Genomic DNA, 22,873 nt, shown 5'->3' on the forward strand with positions numbered 1-22,873 from the left:
AAAGGAGAGAGAAAAAAGAGGGAGAAAAGGAGGAAGGTGTGAATATCTGAGCAATATTCATCTTATTGTCAGACTGGCAAACTTGGCAGTGCAGAGTGAAAGCAGAAATAGTTTATATGAAGTCTGAGCTTGGCTCATTTTATTTTTTTCTTTGCTTTTCTTTTTTCCCTTTCACCTTTTTCCTCATGTCCTCCCTCTTCCCCCTTCTAACCATATCCTGTCTACAACTGGATGGCAGGGAACTGGTTGCCATGGCTACTAACTGGAATCCATGCCAGCTGAATTGTAAAATGAGGGTCTTTTCTTCAAAGCCACAGCCCCGTTGCAGAAGTCACTTTTCCTTGTTAAAGTTTGGGAACCTGGTTCCGACCAGATTCCTGCCGAATGACTCTTGGTTTGTCTGCCTCTATACAGTGAGGAGAAGGACTATGTGCTGATGTTTGGAGTGAAAGATACAGGGACTGACATTGCTCCAAATGCCTTTTTTTTCAACAGCTGGGTGTAAAAAAGGGCAAGGAAGCAGAGACATGGCCTAGAGGTGGTGGTGGTGGTAGGTTGGGACAGGTGGGCTTCATGGGATGGAATGAACTCATAGCATCCTGAATTGCTTTCCTCCAAATTCTTGCCTGAAGAAAAAGGAACTGGGATAAGGACCAAAACCAATATTTTTGTTGTTATATTTGGACAGACTCCATATTGTCCTAATTAGTTAGTATTTTCAGTCAATGTGGCAGGAAATCAAATGGCAGGTGTGTCTAAAGGGCAGCATTTGGGTGTGAATGTGGGCAGTGATCCCCTGGCCTTCTCAGTCAGTTTTCTCTCATCTTCTCACCTTCACCAAAGGGTCATCCAGTTGACTCATATGGTCCTGCCTGAAAAGAATGAATGGGCAAGGAAGGAGAAAATATTGTTTGTGGACATGAATGCTATTTATTTCAGTGGAAAGGGGGGGGATAATAGATGTTCTTCTTTTGGGAGATTCCAAGCCAGGAAAAAACCCCAGCCTTCTGTTGTCCCAGATTTTTAAATATATTTTTTCTTCTCAAACAATAACAACAACAACTATTCTTCTTATTCTTATTAATAGTTAACTTTTATAAAATACTCTGTATCTCATAAGATCCTCAAAATAATCCCGTGGGGTAAATTCCTATTATTGTTATTCCTGTTTTTCAGATGAAGACAGTGATACCAAGAGAGGTTAGGAGCCACATCCTATGTTATACAGCTTGTTACAGTCTGAGGTAGGATTTGAACTCAGACCTTCCTTATCCCAAATCTAACACTGTATCTACTATATCATTTAGGTGCTACAAAGAATGAGAACACTGGGGTCAAAAAGCTCCTGCCAGTGAAGTTCATTTTGGATAATCTGGACAATATAAGTATTTGTGAACTTGGCAAGGAATGGGTCAAGCAGACATCTTCTGAGCCTTTCCCATATTTTTTCTCCTTCCATCTGGCCATGATGTATAATGTTGTGTTAGCATAGAAGAGATTGTCTTTGGGGTTGGAGGGAGCCAAGTAGTATACCTATCCCCACGTCACTCTTGGAACATTATCCTTATTAAGAAGGAAGATGGAGTTGATTTTTACCAGCACTAGGCATCCCAGACATAAACCACCTCCACAGAATACAATTTAGTGAAGAGACAAGCGACAGATCTGGCTTTAGTCCTAGCCCTGTCACTCTACAGGTAAGTGACCTTGGACAAATCATTCAGCTTCTGTATGATGACATGTTTTTGCTAACTCAGCAGCCCTAACATTTTGTGATTCTATGAAAATGTAATTATTTCTGATGGAAACACAGAGTTTGGTGAGTTCGGGAGTGGGTTTGTCTTTGGATTTGTGATACTTTTCTCCTCTGCTGTTCCATGGTCCTGAGGTGATCCCTGTAAAAGTGGAAAAGGAAGAGACACAATTTTATTTCTCAAAAGCAAGGATTCTAGCCCATTACTTAATTGGTGCTCTCTAATGGGACCTGTCCCTAGATCATTTAATCAAAGGCTCATAGATTTTTAGTTGGTATCCAAGCCTTCTAAACATGTCTTCATCCCTTCTATTCATCTCCATGTAGGATTCAATGACTCTGGTCCTCATGTTGTCCCTTATATGAGACATTCTATCTCACTGTTCTATACTTTTTCATTGGTTATTGCTCATGACTAGAATGTCAGCCCTATTTGTCTCCTGATTTTCTCCACATTTTAACCACAAATATCCCTTTTTCTGTGAGAAGATTTCCTTCTTTACTTCCTCCCCTTCACCTCTAGGGTTATCCCCAGTTTATCCCATATCTATCTTGTTTGCCCATAGTCGTTGCCAATGTGCCAACCCCATTAGGTTGTGAGCTCCCCCCCTTTTTTTTCTGAGGCAATTGGGGTTAAGTGACTTGCCCAGGGTCACACAGCTAGGAAATGTTAGTGTCTGAGGCCAGATTTGACCTCAGGTCTTCCTGACTTCAGCGCTGGTACTCTATCTACTACACCAACTAACTGTCCTACTTTGAATATTCTTAAGAAAGTTCTAGGCTGAGAATTAACTGAGAGATAACAATGAAAAGGATCTGAAGTGAGAAGGGAAAGATGTGAAAGTCATTGAAGAGGAGTTGGTAAATAGATGTATAGGGAAATATTGCAAGGTAAAGAAACTGCTGAATTTTCCAGGCTCTCTGAGGCTTAAGAGAGGATCTTTTATGGTTGGGGGCAAGTATTTTTACAGTTTACCAAGGGAAATTTTGGTTTTGGGCTTTAGGACCGCTCTAATTTGCTTCTTTTACTTTATCTCCTTATCTGCCCCAAGAGAAAGGGGGAGGACAGTGGAGGAAAGGTGAGAGTCTCGAACCACTCCACTTAAGGGAGTGTTGGAGAGAAAGGGAACCCAACAGAATAGTTGGGGAGTGTTTTCAGCACCTTCAATGCCCTGCCTGCAGAGTGGAATCCTTCCACAGTGCTCACTTCCTTTTCGGGAAGACATGCTTACCCCCCTGTAGGCTTTCCATTAAATCCTGGTTTTCCTTTCCTTTCTCCCCCAGATTCATGCCCCTTATTTCTTGGCTTGTGTCCCATTAAAGGAAGGGATAAGATTGGACGTAAGGATTCTGGCTCGAGTGGGAGTGGCTGTGTGCCTGAAATGGGGGTGAGTAATTCGGCCAGAATCGCCAGATGAAGTTTTAGATCATTGAACTTTGAACAGAAATCTCACCTAAATTTCCAGACGCTCGACTGTTTACTACAGTAATTATACTCAATAGATCAAGCTTCCCAATTGCCCTTCTCCTGCTCCTTTCCCCCCTCCCCAAACACACACATGTGTGTGCCTGCGCGCACATCGCACATGAGTAGGCTCTCTCCCCACCCTCTCTCACTCTCTCCTTTCCCTTGCTGCCTCTCCCTTGTTTTATTTTATATGCCTGGACAGTTCTTTTTCCGTTTGGATTTAGCTCCTCTTTTTCTTTGTTATTCCCCCGTCTGCCCCCTCTGGTATGTGTGAGTTCTCCTTCTGATTGTCAGAAATTTCTTTTCCACTGTGTGGGTAGGAGACAGATTTTTAACTGTCTCCCCTCTATTTATTTTACTTTCTCTGTTTCTCTCCTTTTCCTCCTCCTCCACCTCCTTTCCCACTTCTTCCTTTCTCTCGTTCCGCTTCCTTCCCCCTTCGATATCTGCCTCCCCTTCCCCCTCCCCACTTACTTCCTCTCCCTTCCTGCTCCCCCTCCTCCATATTGCTCGCTTTTCTTTCTCTTTTTAAAAAAGAATTCAAATAATGTCTATGGAATAATAGCACACCCTCATTCACCTGAGTGCGGGACCCTGCATTAATTCAAGGTAAGCCACTGTTTTACTTGCTCTGGTAGAGATGGTGGTGTGGTATGGTGTGGTATTGCTCACAGTGGATCTCTCCCCCTGCCTCTGCCCCACCGTGGGGCTTCGCTTTTTTTGCCTGTCTAGAATAAGAATTCTTTCCGGAGAAGCTTTAGACTCTGGAGTGCTACCTGTTGGGAAAGGATAGATCTCTGAGATCTGCAACCCTTTCGTAGTTTCCCAAACCCTTCCTTAAACCAGCCTTTCCTTTCCGAGGATCCCTTTCTTTATGAGTATGTTTATTTCCTTTGTAACTTCCGTAGCAATTTCATTTAATGTGGAAATTTTCCCAAAGCTGTTGAAGAGGAGGCTTTTGTGTGTGTGTGTGTGTGTGTGTGTACACACCAGTACCTTGTCAGGATGCTCAGTGATCTTAATGTTTCTGCTTTTCCATAAACCATATTGAGAGGGAATCTGCATTGGGGAGGGAGCTGGAGTTGAAACAGGTGCTGTATGGCATGTGCCTTTCTTAAATTTCTCCCTTTCACTGCCTTCCTTTCTCTTTTAAGTAGTCTGTCTTCCCTTCTCAGCTCTCCTTAAGACATAAGAAGGATGTTTGGAAGTTTATGGGGAACTTGATTTGAGGGAAAGTCCAGTGGCACCTGAGGAGCTCTCATCCCCTAAGAACCGGCTTTAGAAGGCTGTGCTTTTGGCTAGGTTTCTAATAACTCAGCCTTCTGTGATTTCTGTGCTCATCTATTTTTCAGGTGAATTTTCTGTTTCTGAAGTTGAATGAGACAGAAAATGCTGAGGCTTTTGACATGAGGGACAGTGTGCCCTTTAATGGGATGACAAGCTGAAGGAAATTGGGAATGGGAGAAAGGGCTAAGAGGAGTAGGTGGAAATGGTCTCCTGAGCTCAGCCAGCTTCGATTAGTGGATGTGACTTTCAGTGTTGCCTACATGAGGGTTTTAGCTCTTCCATCCACTTCAACAGAACATCAAATTTCCTTTCTTCTTTGACACCTGACTCTCCTGCTTTGATACCTGTGCTTTGGAGATGATGGCAAAGTCTATCAGTAAACCCTCTGGGGATGAAGCTTTTAGTGGGTCCTTGAGTTTCACTTTGGCCAAATGCCTTGGAAGGAAATCCTTCTTGTTTGTTTAATCCATAGCTCTGTCTCTATATGGCAGGTAGGTTTTGATTAAATGGATGAAATTAATCCGGAGAATTAAAGGGTGCAATATAGATTTGATTCCCAGAATTCCCTCTTTAGACTTTATTCCATGTAGGTGTATTGACCTTTGCTCTTCTGGTACAAGAGGAAAGACTGAAGGATCCAAGATGATTTAAAATAGAGGAGATGATTAGTGTGTGTGTGTGTGTGTGTGTGTGTGTGTGTGTGTGTGTGTGTATGTGTGATCTGAGAGCTGTCTTTTCTCAAAGGGAAGGCAATTTCTTATATTTAAAGAGAAAACAACACTTTTTTTGCTTCCACTGAGATTAGTTTGAACAAGAGGAAAATGGGTTTAAATAATATTGTAAGGGAGTTAGGTTACACACAAGGGAAAACTTAGTGGTTAAGTGTTAGGAAACAGAAAGGAATTACTGATGTAAAACATGAAAATCAGTTCCCATATCTCCCTTCCATTTTTCCTCTCCCCACACTCCACTCCTAGAAACTTGTAGGGAAGGATTAGATAGTTGCTGGTCAGTGAGATCTGTGTTGAAATCATCTGAAGAGGTCAAGGGGAAAGGATGCCCTTTGCTATCTGCTTGAATCTGTTCTTTTGTCCTCTGTTTTACGGTCCCATTATTCTCCTAGTCAGGTTGCTTTTTTCTAGCAGATGGATGATCTAGCAGCTGTTCATGTATCCAGAGATCTAGACAATTTATGGGACAAATAATGTCACTTGAAGTTGATTTTATGACTCTGAAGTCTGATTTGTGTAATTGAGATGGGAAAAGGCTATTCTGGAAAATTAAGTTTGGGGTATGTCTCTGTAAGGCAAACTTAGCAAAACTGTCTTGGGCTCCTGACATTTGGTCTCAGTTACTAACTCTAACTCATTTCCATTCCTTGTGATAACAGGACAGGTAACTGGCCCTATTATTTCACTGATAGGGGAAATTCCCAGAGGAATCTCTCTCTATCAAAGTAAGGGTCATCTTCTTGGAACTTATAGTCCTAGAAGGTTGCATTGAGGCAGAAAAGCTAAGTGATTTCTTTAGGGTCACACAGACATTATGAACCAGAGCAGGATCTGAATCCAGGTCTTCCTTGCTCAGAGATGAGCTCTGTCTAACCACTATACTATGCTGCTTTTCTCCATATACTGATAGTATATATTCATGTAATTCTACCCTGCATGCTTTCTTCTGTATCCAAAGTTTTCCTCTTCTTTGAGCATAGTTTTCTGTGGACAAGGAGGACCTTTCTTGTATCTGGCCTGATCATTATTTGGATGATTCATTCATTCAAGAGTATCTTCCCTTACTGACCTATATCTCTTTAATTCATATTTTAAATATATCTCTTATCCCCAGTCTCTATGAAAACATGCTCCAACTAAAAATCTTTTAAACCCTTTTAATTTTATGAGTCTCTTTCCCTTATCTTCTAAAATCCCTCTTTCTTGTCAAAAATCTCAATTCCCAACCTCAGAGCTCAGGAGGAAAATGGATGAAGATTTACGTGAAGTTATTTCCAACCCTGTTCATTCCTTCTTTTGGAATTTATGAGTCTAGGGTTCCCAAGAAACCCTTTTCTGGGAAAAAAAGCCCTCTTTTGTATGGAATATTGATGGTAGCATGATATATAATGAGTCTTTTTTTTTGTCACAGTGATGAAGGGCTGGTTTCTGGACATCTCCTGAGCCACATACCTTACCATCATTCTCTATAGGGAGGAAAGATAAGAAGAAAGAGGAGGAGAGTGAGTGAAAAGAAGTAAAGGAATAGAGAAAAAGTGAGACTGAGGTAGAATGTAAACCCAATTTACTTATGGATTAAGGCAGATTACTTAAGGTTAAGATATGCATCTCATTCCAAGGAAATTCACTGCCTTTCCCATCCATGTGAATATTTAAAGATGGACTTTTTAGTAGAATAGGGAGGGTTGTATTACCATTCATTGGTGGGTAAGCCAAATGGCAGTCAAGTATATCTGAAGCTTTGCCCTTTGATGTGACATTTAGGTTAGTGATCAGATGGCAAATTGAAACCAAGCATACCCCAAGAAGTTGCTGTAGGAATCATTAATTGGGGAGAGTGTACCTGGTTCTTGATCCAAGTGAAAATGAACTTTCTGCCCTTTTATCTATTCCCTGTACTCTGGACCAGCTGTGAGACACATATGTTCTAGTTTTTCAATTCCCTTATTTATAAAATGGAGATTTTGACTTTTGAGTCCTCTAAGTCTGTCTGCTCGTATTTCTACCCCAGTTACCAAAGGGATTCAGGATGATAAAATAGTGAATCTGGGCTTCCTTGAACCATAATTCCCTACCTATAAAAGAATCTATTTTACCCCCTTGGTTTGCTCAGACTATAGTCTAGAACATAGCCTAGAATATAGCCTAGCATCTAGAGTCCTAGACTAAAGTTTAAATCAATAGAAACTAGATAATCCAAGATTGTATGCTGACACCACCAGGTCTTCTAAAGTCTGGTGTTGTAAAACCTAGGTCATAGCAAAGAAGAGGCTGAAACTGCTGATACTGGAGTCTTTAAGCCTAGCTTTTAGTCTGGGGGATCATCTCATTTGAGTAATGAAGTGTGTGATACCAAGGATTGGAAAACACATATCTCTTCATGGTTCTGGGAAAGTCTTTGAGCCTCCATGGATTTCTGTTTCCTTATTTGTACAACGAGGGACTTGAATTGATGGCCCTTTTAGCCCTAACTTTATAGGCATAGACCATAAGTTCATTTTTCTTTTCAAGTGAATTCATTCCCTCCAGCCTCCTCTTCTCCTCCCTCTTAGTTAACAAATGAACCATTAGATCACAAACATCTCATTTCAAGTGATGATTGTAAGACTGGAAGTGAGTGAATATATTCATGTGTGTATATCTGAAGTGAACAAGAAGAGGCACCTGGATAGATAACAAATATCCATCTAATGCCTTTACAAATCTCGATTGACTCCCACACAATTATTCCCATTATATATTATATTATTATTATATTATAATATTATATTATATATATGTATACACACACACATATAATTCCCATCTTATATTAAGTGATTGGGCTAAGGTTCAATTATGGTCTTCCTGGCTCCAGGCCCAATGTCTAGCCACTGAGCCTTAGCTGCTTCTGGACACATCACCATATTTGTGGGGTAGTGTTCAGGGGTAGTTGCAGGAATAGTGTCAAGCCCTGAACTGGGAGCAGAAGACATGCCATTTTAACTTTCTTGATCACCTTCTTTATCTGTTAAGTGAGGGCTTGGATCACCTGGTCTTTAAAATCCCTTTCATCCCTAAAAGTCTATAGGGAAAGTGTGGATATCAGAATTTAAAAAAAAGCTTTCAGTAATAATAATAGCTTACCTTTATGTAGTGTGCTATAATTTACAAAGTGCTTTCGCATATATCATCTAATTTTCACAGTAATGGGGTACTTTGATTACCCCTGTTTTATGGATGAGGAAAACCAAGGTAAGAGATTAACCTCTCTGCTAAATGACATAGCTGAGACCAGACCTAGGTTTCCTTTTCATTGTGTCACACAGCCTTTCCTCTACTCACTTTCCCCCAGTGCTCAATTGGTTCCCTATGTGGTAAAGGTAATAGGACCTGGGATCTGGAATTGAAAAGGACTTCAGAGGTCATTTAGTCCAAATGTCTCATTTTACAGATAAGGAATTGATGTCCCAAGAGATTAGAGACTTGTTTAAGGTAATACTAGTAATAAGCAGAAGAATTTGGATCTGAGTTCAGCTCCCAAGAATCTAAGTTTAGCAGGAAATTTCCACAATCTTCCCTCTGCACCCACAGTACTTTCTTCCCATCTTTAATTGCTCTGTAGCAGAATAATCTTTCAGACCTGGAATGGTGTGATTAGAAGGTAAAGGGGGTGGGTGGACCTTGATAAGACAGTCCCTGAATAGCTCTGTGCCGTCAACTTTGCACATCCCTCCTGATCCTGAAGAGTTCTTCATGCCCTAGGGAATAAGAACTTGGTAGATGATCACTGATGATGTAGAAGTGAATTTAGGGGAGATGGAGCAAACATGCTGGAAGCATCCAGAAGCATCCAAAAGCATCCAATTGAAGGCAAAAGAGGCTTAGTAGCAGCAACACTTAGAATTTTGTCTCTCTCTCCTTCCTTTAAAAAATCTTCTCTCCTGTGGACTGGCCTCATTTTGGGGATGATTTGGGCTACTGATCATGCAAGATCAAGATACAAGGGAGATCAGTGACCAAGAACTGTTGTTGAGTCATTTCAGTTGCCAGATACTTCATGATCCATTTGGGGTTTTCTTGGCAAAGATACTGGAGCAGTTTGCCATTTTCTTCTCTAGTTCATTTTATAGATGAAGCAATGAAGTCAAATGACTTGGCCAGGGTGAAACAGCTAATAAGTGTTTGAGGCTAGATTTCAGCATGTGAGGACATGTCTTCATGATTCCAAGCTCAGTGCTCTATCTGCTGAGTCCCCTAGTTGCCCAAGAATTACCAAGAATTAGATCTATGATGATTGTTTCCCGCTTTGGTTGGGGAGAGACAAAGGGAATTAGAGATGATGGTCTACCATTCCTATCTATGATAGAAAAGGAACTTCTTTCAAGCATAATTATTAGATGAACAACTATGTAGATTCTGAAACTATAATAAAGTGATTGGTTATGTGGAAAGTTAGATCATGTCCTTTGCAAAAGCAGTAATGAACAGAATAACTTTATCACCCAAAGTCTGTGTTAGAAGTTATTTTTGTTCTCATTATAAACATCATCTGGGAGTTGCTTTATAATACTTGTTATGCCCGATGTGTCTATCTAATTTGTCCACTTATAGTTACAGCTGGAGCCCAAGAACATGTGTGTGACGGCTCCTATATTAGTTTTATCATTAGTATTAAATTTCTGAAAGAATTTGTGTTATAGTAATAGCTGTTAATGGAGATTCTCTTATGGTTGCAAAAATATACCATAGTTTTAAAAGCCTTTAGTTGTAAAAATCTAATGAGGCAGCTAGATGGCATACTCCATAATGGCTTGGACTTGGAATCAGGTAGGACCTGAACTCAAATCCTGTGTGACTTAGGACAAATATTAATTTCTTTGGTCCTCACTTTTCATATCTGTATAAAGGGGGATGTGGGTAGTACAGTGAATTGAACACCAATCCCAGAATCAGGAGTTCAAATCCAGGTTCAGACATTAACTAGCTGTGTGATTCTGGGCAAGTCACTTAGCTCAGTTTTGTCTCAGTTTTCTCTTTTGTAAAATGAACAGGAGAAAGAAATGGCAAATCTTTGTAAAATGAACTTATGAAGGATGAAGGAAATGGTAATATCTTTGTCAAGATGGGGAAACAAAGAGTCGGATGATTGGAAAAACAGCAGAACAACAATTCTGGGAGGTGGTTTTTCTATTTGTGTCTTTGTGGTGGTTCTTTCTCCATCAACATGTCTCTTCCTTTATGCTCTTTTCTTTGGTTCTCTGATCTCCTTGAAGTTCCTTGTCACTTCTTGTTCCAGTTGAAAGGTTAAGACACAAAGAGACAGGAGATCTAAACTCTTTTCCACACTCCTCTACTAAGTAATTTTAGGGAAGTCACCTCCCTTGTCTAAACTTAAAACTAACTCATCTTTAAAAGTGGAAGCAACAATCCTTTTCCTGGCTGAAGGTAAAGAGACTACATTGTTTCTCTGAACTCTGTCAGTGATTTCATGATCTGGCCTCTGACCCCTTCCCTTCTACTTCATTCTCTCCTGCTCCCCATTTTTCTCTTAATAGCCAATAATTTAAAAGTAAAGCAAAGATATAAATATATAAGAAATTCTCTTTGTATTTCCAAAGGACATTTCAGGAAATCTCTTGAGGAGGGAGAAAAAGGAATGTATGGATTATTTAAAAATAATTTGGTCTTATTTGTTGTTGTATCTTTCTCTAGTACTTGAAACAGTACTTTACATGTAGCAGGTACTTAATAGATGTTTGCTGAATTGACTATTTGTTGACTATGTATACACTCACATAGATATAATGTAAATATGTGTGTATATATATATGTATATACACAAACATGCACTTTTTATGTATATGCATATACTATTTTTTGTACTCACTGAATAGAATTTTATGTTTTCAATATAATAAGCTGATGAATGGAACATTTTATATTTTTCTCTTTCAGAAATAAATGGAATTGCTTTTTATTTAAGATATGTGGTCCTTGATTTTTTTCTTTCTGCATGTCAATGGCCCTCAGTAGGGGAAAAAGATTTTCTGCCTCTGCTTTAGGTAGAGGAAAATAATGTGAAAGATAAACAAGAATCCAACTTTGCTTTTATTTTCTTTATGTTTTAGACTCTGGGATGACTAAAAATCTAGACTTGTAATATCAAAATACCCAAAGACTTTGCCAGGACAAGGCACAAACTCCCCTTTCCACAAACTACTATTAATAGCCACCATTTTGATAGTATATAACTGTTTGGAAATGCTTTGGTCAAGCAGTCAATAGACATTTATTGAGCATCTATTTTTTCCAAGAAAGCCTCAGATGGGGATTCAAAAAACTGAACAGCAATTACAGAAAAAAAAAAAACACCTACTGTGTGCCAGGCATTGTGCTAAGTGCTGGTGATGCCAAAAAAAAAAAAAAAAAAAAAAAAAAGCAAAAGGTTCCTCATCTTGTCTGATTTTTATCACCTTGTGAGGCAAGTTCTTAAATGTAATATGGTACTCATTTTTTGGCTGAGGAAATGGAGGCTAAGACACTAGAGCTAGAAATGTCAGAGCCTGAAGCTAGGTCTTCTTGACTCTTAATCTAGCATTCTAACTTTTGTGCCATATTGATTTCAGGAGAATTCAGCTACTGGCCTTAAAGTCTGCTTTAGGTTTGTACTGAGCAGTCATAAAGTATGTGGTCCATAGGTACCTGTTTGAGCTGGTAGTGAGGCTTCAGATGAGCATGGCAAGAAAACAGTGGGCTCCTCGATTAGATTGTGAGCTCCTTGAGGGTAGGAACAAGGACTGTCTTTTCGAGGCCAGGGCATCCAGGATTTTGTCCCAGAACTCTGAATTAAGAGGGTGCTGAAAATATTTGCTGTTCTTCCACAGCATAGACAGCATAGCTAGAGACAGATTAAATGGAAGTCATTGACAAAAGAAAGGGACTAAGATGAAGGGTAGGAAAGTGCTTTGGCAAATTGGTGAAAGAGCTGTGAGCTCCTTGAAGTCATATTTTTTTTTTGTTTTTTTCTTTGTATCCCCAGGGCTTAGCGTAGCGTCTGGCAGGTAGTGGATGCTTAATAAATGTTTGTTGACAGACAGGAAAAGATCACAGATTCCTGATCCATTCAAACCCCCTTGTTTTACAAAAGAAGAAGAATCTGAATCGTGAAACATTTTGCCTTAGGTCTCATAAGTGGTAAGAATTGGCATTTGGGTCTAGGTTGTTGGATTCCAAAGAGCATGCTTTTCCCTCTACATCCCTCTGCCTCCATGGTCCTTTCTGTCTTTTTTATTCCAGCATTCACCCATCTGTAAAAATAAAACTATTTCAAAGATTTGGAGAGAACAAAGTGAGAGCATATCTAAAATACTTCTCAACACAAAATGGTGCCACCATTGACGTCACTATTGTGATAGTAATGTTTCTGAGTGCCTTGAAAACAGGTGGAGTCAGAGAGAATCTAGGAAGAGAGGCACTTCAGAGAAGCTTGTATATTGTTTCCTTGACTGCCTAACCTTGAATCCCCATGTAGGAGGCTCCAGACTCAGCGTCGGTAGATACAGAAATAAATGAGAAGTGATTTTTGCCCTCAGATTTTGAAATATTGGGGGTGGTGGTGGGGAGATTGGATAAGGACACAAATAATCATCATGCAGTTATCACCATTTGAGATTTGGTAAATGCACAGCACTATATCAGACATTATTATTCTAAGGACTTTCTGATGATTCCCAGGGATGTCTTGGGAAGAGCCATAAAGAGCTTTGATGTCCTGGATTGGAAATTCTTTTCAGGCAGACATTGTGTCTAATTTCATTTCTCTATTTTCCCTCAGTGCCTAATATAGTGGCTGGCACATGGTAGTCAGTCAGATAACAAGCATTTATTAAACACTTATTATTTGCCAGACTCAGTGCTAACCACCAGGAATACAAAGGGAAAAAAACCCTACAGCTCCCATTTGAATAGGGTGGACTATATATAAATGCCTAGGTACACAAAAGATGCATTAGAAGGAAATAGAATATTTTCTGTGGGAAACACTAGTAGTGGGAGAACCTAGAGAAAGGACTATTAAAGAAGGTGCCCTTTGAACAGTCTTGAAGAAGCCAGCCATACTAAGAGATGGAGATAAATGGGCAGAGCATTTCAGGCATTGTGGACAAGTTGGGGCAAAAGGACCAAGATGGGAGTACCTTGTGGAAAGAGCAAAGTAGGTCAGGACCACTGGCTTGTAGAGTTTGTGTAAAATGACTGGAAAAGTGGGTGGTTAACAAAATTGTAACGAGGCCAGGGCATCCAGGATTTTGTCCCAGGGCTCTGAATTAAGAGGGTGCTGAAAATATTTGCTGTCCTTCCACAGCATAGAAACATCAGAATTTATAACCTAGTTAGCAAACTTCTCAGTTCCTTCTCAGTCCCACTTCCTCAATTAAAGATGAATTTTATGCTGTTTGCTTTGAGAGCTGTTTGTGGTACTTGGCCCCAGGGGGGAAAAACAAATCCTAGTTACTGCTCTGGTGTTTTACCTATGTTTGCTAAACTAAATATTTGTTGAATGGGTGGTCTACTCTGTTCTTTTGACCGCCCAACAAGTGAATGTCTTAAGTGTAGCAGAAGTCAGTTATTCTATGTTAAAGTACAAAACAACATAGCACACATTTGTTAAATGCCTACTGTGTACAGAATACTGGGGGAAAGATAAAGTTGGGATAAGACATGGCCCCTACACTCTCACTCTCTCTCTCTCTCTCGTTGTTGTTGTTGTTTTGTTGAGGCAATTGGGGTTAAGTGACTTGCCCAGGGTCACACAGCTAGGATGTGTTAAGTGTCTGAGGTCAGGACTCAGGTCCTCCTGATTTCAGGACTGGTGCTCTATTCACTGTTCTACCAGCTCCTCCATGGCTCCTACTCTCATGAAAGTAGCTATAATACACAATATAACATAATAAATGCAAAAGAGAGTTGTATATATGTGAAATTAGGAGACTGATCACTGGTGTTTGTGTTTGTGTGTGTGTGTGTGTGAATCAGGGAAGGTTTCTTGGAGGAGATGTATTTGAATTGGTTTTTAAAGGATGGGTAAAAAATCAGCAGATAAAGAGGGAATAAATGCCTTTGGAACAAAGGGAACATAAGAGAAAAGGGATAAGGGACAGCTAATGCCAATGCAAGGAGGGGGACTGTTGGGTTTGAGGAACTACAAGTAGACCAGTGTAGTTACATCTAAAAGTGCAAGTACATAGAAGGGAATAAAGAGTAAGAAGACTGGAGAGTTAGTCAAACAGTTATTAGGAGCTACTGTGTACCAGGCACTGTGTTAAACACTGAGGATACAAAAAGTGGCAAAAAGTAGTCCTTGCCCTCTCTCAAGGAGCTTACGAATTAGTGGAATAGAAAACTTGAAAACAAATAAATACAAAGCAAGCCATATATAAGATAAACAGGAAATAATTAAAAGAGGAAAAGATTTAGGAAAGGCTTCCTATAAAGGTGGAATTTTAGTTGGGACTTAAAGGAAAGTCAGGGAACTCAGTGATCAAAGCAGAGGAGAAAGAGCATTCCAGGGATGGGGGAACGGCAGAGAAAATACCCAGAACCAAGACATGGAAAATCCAGAAAGTCAATGTCATTGGTTCAAAGAGTACATGTTAGGGAATAAGGTGTAAGGAAATTGGAAAGCTAGGAGGAGGCTTGGTTATGAAGGAACCTTTTGTATTTGCTCCTGGAATCAATAAGGAGGTCCCAGAGTTGATTGAGTAGTGGGAAAATATGTTTAGTGTGTGTTTAATTTCAGAGATGGGTTGGGGTGGGCAGAATTCTTTCCTTTGGCACTAACAATAGAATATGAGGAATGGTTTTTGGGGGACTTACCTCAGAGGAAGAACCTTTCTACTCGTTCCACAGTTTATTCATTATCTTCTAAACTGAGAACCAAGGGACTCTCCAAGTGGATTTTTATTCACACCTCTACCTTCTTTATTTTCTGTCTGAGAAGAAAGCAGGAAGACAGGGAGGAGGAAAAGAAGAAAAAGAAATATGAGTGGGCAGGTTATATGCAGGCTCCTTTCTATCACATAACTTCTTGGGAATGAATGCCTTGAACCATGCTGTGGACGAGCTTTCAGGATCTCAGAGAAGTTTCTCTTTTGTCTCTATCTGATGGTCTTTCCATAGCTTAATGGTTCCCTACCCTCATCTCCCTCTGCCTTAGGAATATGGCTCAGAGAGGGCACAAGGAAGCTCTTAGTTCATTCAGCCCTGATGAGAGTTTTCCCTTTCTAGTTATTGTGATTCGGCAGTTCCCATCTCCCAAGAATGGTTGAGTCAATGCAGCCCACCTGATGCATTGAGAATGGTGAGTCACATAGGCTTTTCAAACCCAGAGGTATGAATCACAAAGTCCTCAGCCCTAGAGAGGACTTGGGTGACAGTTGAAGAGAATGAATTCAGCTCCTGTCTGTTGCCCACCTGCTCTATAAACCTAATACTCCTCCCCCAAATTACCCCTCTGAAGTTGCCCCTCATTGAAAAACCTCCATCATGACTTCATTGTATAAGGTCTCGGAGCTGACCTTAAACACCTGCAGAGTTGCCTGGGGAGTAATGGATAGAAGAGCTGGATGGGTAAACAGCAAGGTCAGGTTCAAATCCTTCCCTTGACAAATGTGGCTATGAATAGTTAGTTCAGTGAAGAAAATCGGTGACATCACTGAGCCTCAGATTAGGTGCCCTTTCCCCACAGTGGTATTGCAAGACTCCAATGTGAGGTTGTCTTATAAAGTCCTTAGCAAACTTCCAAATGCTATACTATATATTGCTAATATAAACTATATATTGCTAATATATATTGGCTAATATTATTTAGTCTCAAAAATGAGATTTCCTTGCATGAGAAAATCTTCTCTAGTATCTGTTGCTAATTTTTGAAGTGTTATATTTAGTGCTGTATTTCTTTGGTTAAGGTTTTATTCCCTGAAAATAAATGCAAATCTGGAATGGATAATAAATACATTAAACTCTTAGCAGTCATTTATACTACAGTATGGATTAGTTTGCATTTCTTTAGGGCAGACTTTCCTGGGGAGTAGGGGGAAGGGGACAAGGAAGAACTGAACCATATTATGCAGAAAGACTCTTGAAAGTAGATCCTGGGAACCTTGATAATACATATACTTACTTGGTGATTTTGCCTCTTGTGGTCCTGGCTAAGTCCCTTTGTCTAATGAAGAGAATGGGATTTGAGGCTGACCAAGCTTGGGACCGTCTGACAAAACCCAGATCCTTCATCCCTTGATTGGGATGCCCATCCATCTTGTTGCCAGGGTATTGATTGTCATTTGTGAGCATTCTCAGGAATAGAAGGGTAAGCTGGAGAAAGTACCCTCCCCTGAAACTCTGAGGTGATGCTGAGCATCCATAGAACTCTTTCGGAGTAGCAGGCACAGTGTCTGAGTTAGAATAGTTAGGTTGGGGCAGCAAGGTGTGTGTGTGTGTGTGTGTGTGTGTGTGTGTGTGTTTACATATGTACAGTCACTTTCCTGGGGAAGATATGAGATATCTGCCAGTGGTCAGCCACTGCTACCTGTCTGGCTATCTCTAACTCAAGGGAATGCTGCTGTCAACAGTTGCCTGGGATAAGGCAATAGAAATGAGGACTCGGGGGATAATGTTAGTCCCTGGAACTTGATCTGGACACCAGAATACCCTCATATGGTGGAGGAAGAGATATTGATATTTTTGCGGCTCAAAAAAGAAAACCAGATAAAAATCTTGAAGAATATCAAGAGAATTGGTGATTGAGGCAGTATCGCAATCAATCCCTCAGCCACTTATCAAAAAGACTATTTATTGGATTTGATTAATCAAAGGAAAAGGGGGGAAAGTAGAAATTTACTAGGAGAGACAGAGCAGCAAAAATATCCCCTTTTCCCTACAAAGAAACCTCACTCTTATTGAATAGGAACTCATATAGGTATTATTGTATACTTGTATGTATTTAAATCTGGGGGTATTTCTCTGGAGAAAAGTGTGTGGGGTTATGCTGCCATCATTCTGGGTAGATGGTGGCTCCAGTGGCTCTGGAGCTGAGTTGTGGGACCAGGAGGGTGTACAGAAGAAGTACAAGTTAATTCTAAATACTCTGTCTTAGAGAAGGGATGCCTTGGGTTTCCCCCCAAGGAAACATCAATGGCATGCCCACTAGACCAGATACACTAACTCATTAATGGCTGAGATCTGTAAGTTGGTACTAGGCATTAATGGCCAAATTAGGGGTATCAGATTTCTATGCTTTGTGCTTAAAGATTCTTCATTCTGCAATTTTTCCCCCATGATGTGCCACTAAAAATCTTTAAAATCCAAAATATTCTGGAATGGAAAAAATAGAAAAGATTAGAGTAGGTTTATTTCCTGGCTCTGCTGCTTACTGTCTCTATGATCTTAGGCAAGTCATTGATCTTTCCAAGTCTTAAGTTTCCTCATCTGTAAAACAAGCAAGTTGAACCAGATCTCCCACTTTTGTTTCTAGCTCTCAGTTCTATGGGGTTAAAAGAAGGAAGGGTCTGGGCTGACTTATGCCAAACCTGGTGGCAATAAAAGGCAAATACAGATTGAATTGTTTCCTTTCCAGTTTTAGAAGGACAAGAATTAAAGGGAAGGGGAGGGAAGGGAATAATGTGCCATATATTATACTAAGTGCTTTATAAATATTATCTCATTTGTTCCTCACAATAACGATGTGAGGTAGATAATATTAGAATTCTTATTTTTCACTTGAGGAAAATGAGGCAGAGTCTATACAGCTAATAAGTCTCTGAGATCAATTTCAACTTAAATGCTCCTGACTTTTGGACCAGTACTTTATGAACTATAGTACCACCTACATATCTCTTAGTTTGTGAACAAAAAAGCATTAAAGAGGAATGTTTATGTGAGCATGTTGTGTCGTCCCAACAGAATACTCAACAGAATGTAAGTTTTTTGAAGGGAGAGATCATTTCATTTTTGTTCTCCTATGGACACGTGCATTGTCCATAGCAAATCCTTAATAATTTTTTAATTGAATTGAACAAACAATTCCCCTTGGATGGTCTGAATTTGGTCTAGTTCCTTCCTCCCTTCCTCTCTCCCCCTCCTCTCCCTCTCCTTCTCCTTCCCTCCCTCCCTTCTTCTTTTCCTCCCTTCCTCTCTTCTTCCACCTCTCCCTCTCTGCTGAGGCAATTAGGGAATTAGGATTAAGTGACTAGCCCAGGGTCACACAACTAGGAAGTATTAAGTGTCTGAGGCCAAATTTGAACTCAGGTCCTTCTGACTTCAAGGCTGGTGCTCTACCACTGTGCCATCTAGTTGCTTCCCCCCCCCTCCCCATCTAATTTCTTGTTTGGAGTCTTGTTTAATTATGTTCCTATGTCATTCCCATTTCCCATCCTGCTAATCCTGGCAATTTTGAAGGGCAATATTTGGTAACTATTTGGGGCCCTGAGTTGGCAGTCATTTAGGGAAGGCTCATGGGTTGTTCCTATAGTTGATTTCTAACTTTCCTGTGTCCAGTAGTAGGGAAAGATTTGTTTCTGAATTTCCTGGAACCTTTTTTTTTCTGTGTCTGGATGTATTTTCATATCATTAAAAGAGAACTACATCCATGACTGCAGAATGATGAGGCAGTCTCTGTCGAAAGATCTGCCTCCCATTTCCATTAGATTATAGTTTCTTGAGAGCAGAGACTGCCCTTTGCCTCTTTTTGTATCCCTAGAACTTAGTCCTGGCATTTGGCACATGCTTAATAAATGTTTATTGGTTGATTGATTTTCATACTTCTAATTACATAAAGTTTGATGCCAGAGAGACCAGCAGGAGGAATAATCTAATATCAAAAATTTTTGCTAGTGGTATCAATCAATATACATTTATTAAATACTCTGTGCCGAGCTTTGTGCTAAGCACTGGGGATTCAAAGACTAAAATGACAGTCTGTGTTCTCAGGGAGTTTACAATCCAACCAGAACAGACATGGATTTGGTACAAAAGAGATACAAGATAATTTGGGATTGGCACGGGGGAAGGCACTAGGAGCTATAAGGACTAGGAGGAAGCCTTCAAGGATAATCCCAGAAAATAGAGATTCTGCAAGATGAAGGGGATGAGTGTGTTCCAGTCGTGGGGGGAAAGCCAGTAAAAAGATGCAGAGAAGGGAACTGGAGGGCCACACAGGAAAAAAAGTATTCCTAACTTCTGGGAAGGCTTTGAAATGTGGTGGGAGCTAGAAAGATGCACTGCTCCATGATCTCTTCTCTCTAAAGGTAGGACAAGACTGAGCCTGGCATTTTGGCCTCTTCTCCCTATTCTCTCCTATCCCTTCAGGGAACTCATGCTGGTGGTATTCTGTTCACAGGAAATGCGTCTACTTCTAGCTTTGAAAGAGGGAAGCTAGGTTTGGTGGGAATGGAAGGAGGGGGTGAAAGGGTTCCAGGAACACAATCATACTTACTGCTGGGAATAGGGTTTGATTCCCAGAGGGGGAAGGCAAGATTCTGCTTCTGCTTTCCCAGAACTATGAACTTCTTGAGGGAGGAATAATATGCCAGAGGTCCCCACCCCACTCTCCACCCATCGACAGTTCCATCATGTGTATGCTTTACAACTCTGGGCAAAAGGAGTATTGGGGAGGGAAGGAACAGGAATTGGTATAAAACCCTCTCCCAGGCCTGAGGATGGTCTTCCCCACATTCAGTAACTGGGTTTTAGAGTAACTGACTCCTTTGCTGCCCCTGCTAGCTTTTCCTCCAGCTTTCCCTCCTCCTTCCTTTCCCCCTCTCTTTCTCTGTGGCTGAAATGAGACACTGAAGTACTGGCCTCTCAGAAATGTCAAAACATGCCATTAGATGCAGTAGTAAGCCTGCTGACCAGGGAGCAGCAGCTGAGAGACCTGTCAGGCAGGAGAAATGAGGCTTGTGCAGCTGGGTAGACAGAGGGTCTCAAGTGTAACCTTCAGACTTCATTGTTTCATTGGCATTATTTCCTTAGGGAATGGGATCAAGGTTTGGATCCTGGATTCTCCTTAGAGAATGACAGAGAAAAATGATGGCAAGAGCCTGGGATTTATCTATGAGTGAAGCTAGTGAGTGTGTGTGTATCTTTGCATCCAGGGAGGACCAGTCTCTGCTCTTCCATGAATTCATTTGGGTTGTCATAGCATTTAAGCTCTTTGAGATTTATCATTCACTTTCAATATGGTGTCTCATTTGTGGTCCTCAATAGGCAAACCTCCCTCCCATTCAAGCATGTTACAAGTCCGGCTTTCTGGATGACTTTTGATCCGTGGAAGCCCAAATGAATGATGAAAATATCAAAAATAATAAATACTAGAATACTTTCTGCTTTTCCTTCCATGTGGGACCTTAATGAGGCATTGGACAAAATCTTCCAGAGTGGAAAATTTGTATGAGGTAGTGAACTAGACACCTCCAAATCCCTCCTGTTCTTCAGATACTAAGAGAAGAGTGGACCTGAATCTTACCCATTTATTGTAGATTATTCATCATGACAATTTCTCTTTGTGTCTCAGTTTACTCACCTGTAAAATTGAGGGCACTGGACTAAATGTACTCTAATTATCTTTCTGTTCTAAATCTATTATCTTATTTGGAAAAATCTCCAAGGACTTTGATGTGAAAGAAAAGAGCCTGGAACTTGAAATCAAAAGTTCTGAGTCTGAATACAGGTTGTGCCAGACTTTGTTGTATGACCTCAGAAAAATCACACTTCTTCTCTGGGTCTGTTTCCTTATCTGTAAAATGGAGGGGCTGGACTAGATGAGAAATTAGGCTCCCTTTCCCTGTGATCCTATAATTCTTTCTCTTTTTGGAGACTTGGAGTTGAAGTTAATGTATAAGACCAGGAATCTAGCCTTCAAGGGACCCCAAGAGTTTCCTCTTGTTTCTCCATTGGATGTTAACTCTTCTTGCTCTGAATGATCATTATATATTTCTTTTCTTTTTTGTTGAGGCAATTGAGGTTAAGTGACTTGCCCAGAGTCACACAGCTAGGAAGTGTTAAATGTTTGAGACCAGATTTGAACTCAGGTCTTCCTGACTTCAGGACTAGTGCTTTATCCACTGTGTCACTTAGCTGACCCTCATTGCTTTTCTTTTTTTTTTTTTTTTTAAAAAGGAAGAAAGAGATATAGAGAAAATGAGAAAAAGAATGAGAGAGAATAAGGGAGAGAGAATGAGAGAAGAGAGACTGAAAGGGAGAAGAGAAAGAAGTGTGTGTGTGTATGTGTGTGTCTGTGTGTGTGTGTGTGTGTGTGTGTGTGTGTTAAAGAGAGACAGACAGACAGATACACAGAGACAGAGAGAGGGGAAAGGTGGAGAGAGAAAAAAAGACAGAGAGAGAAAAAGATACAGAGAGACAGAGAGAGAGAGAGAGACAGAGAAAAGAGAGACAAAGAGAGAGATAGAGAGAGAGAAAAGAAGGAGGAAGAGGAGGGGGAGAGAGAGGGAGAGGAAGAGAAGGAGAGAGGAAGAGAGAGGGCTATTATTGCCCTTAATAATATTCAAAGACTATTCTGGATTTTTTCACCTTTTTCTTTCTATGTTAGGGATATAGGGATAGGGGTAGGTTCTCCCTAGAGCTAGGATAATAACATGTGTAGCCTTGAATTATGGGTTACATACCTGACAGATGGGTAGCTGTCACCTCACTCAGGATTGTATTTACATGGAACACTGAGGTAGGGCTGGCTGGATTTCATTGGAGTTGGCACCAAAGCTTTTCCCAGCTAGACCTCTCATCCCTGTTCCTCAGACCCTGTCTGAATGCCAGATCTACAATGAAATTTTGTCATGTCAGTGGGTGTATATTTTTGAATCTCTCCTCTCCGTGAGTGGATAATTGGGAAGAACAATCTCCCTCTGCCCCTGAAAACTCCTCCTCTGATTGGTGAATTTCCCTTGGAACATTTTGAGGAAATGCCCAGAAGATGTCTTCACTCATCCCCTGGCTTTACTCCAGCCTCCTTCTGGTTCCCCTCCCCCAGTTCCCAAAGGGCTATCTTAGTTATTTTTGTACTCTCAGCCCTCAGGACAGTGCTTGACTTACAGTAAGCACTTAATAAATGCATCTTGATTTGATTTGATATCAATTTGTGATACCGATAAGGAAGGTTTGGCCATTATCATTTTACAGAGAAAGAAACCAAGGTTCGGAGGAGCCAGTTGGTAGGTACCAAAATTAGTTCCAAACCCCTAGGTAGCCCCCTAAGTCCAGAATTAATGTTCTTTCCTTCATATCCAAATCTGTCTTGATTGAATGAATGGGTCTCTTGCCACTTGAATCTTTCTGAGAGAAAGTTGGATTACATTATCAGAAATATGTCTTAGCATAGTATTTTCATTTTTTTTGTTGTTGTTTGCATGCTTTTTTTTTCTTTCTCATGGATTTTTCCCTTTTGATCTGATTTTTCTTGTTCAGCATAATGAACATGGAAATATCTTTTAAAGAACTGCATACATTTAACCTATGACAGACCTGTTGTGGGGAGCAGAGAAAAGAGAGAAAGGGGAGAGGAAGAAAAATTTGCAACACAAGTTTTGCAAAGATGAATGCTGAAAACTATCTTTACATGTATTTGGAAAAATAAAATACTATTAA

The 22,873-nt window shown here is 40.4% G+C and overlaps 1 protein-coding gene across 8 annotated transcripts in view; it reads left to right on the plus strand.

Moving 5' to 3' along the window:
* Positions 1 to 3,694: 3,694 nt before the first annotated feature.
* CACNA1E (calcium voltage-gated channel subunit alpha1 E) overlaps positions 3,695 to 22,873 on the plus strand; it is a 597,321-nt gene continuing 578,142 nt past the window's right edge. For all 8 annotated transcript variants that reach the window (XM_031936988.1, XM_003767485.4, XM_031936990.1 and 5 more), the window contains exon 1: positions 3,695 to 3,830. The gene's annotated coding sequence lies outside the window, so the exon portion shown is untranslated. The remainder of the gene's footprint in view (positions 3,831 to 22,873) is intronic.

The sequence above is a fragment of the Sarcophilus harrisii genome, chromosome 4, assembly GCF_902635505.1.
Source record: "Sarcophilus harrisii chromosome 4, mSarHar1.11, whole genome shotgun sequence".
NCBI lineage: Eukaryota > Metazoa > Chordata > Mammalia > Dasyuromorphia > Dasyuridae > Sarcophilus > Sarcophilus harrisii.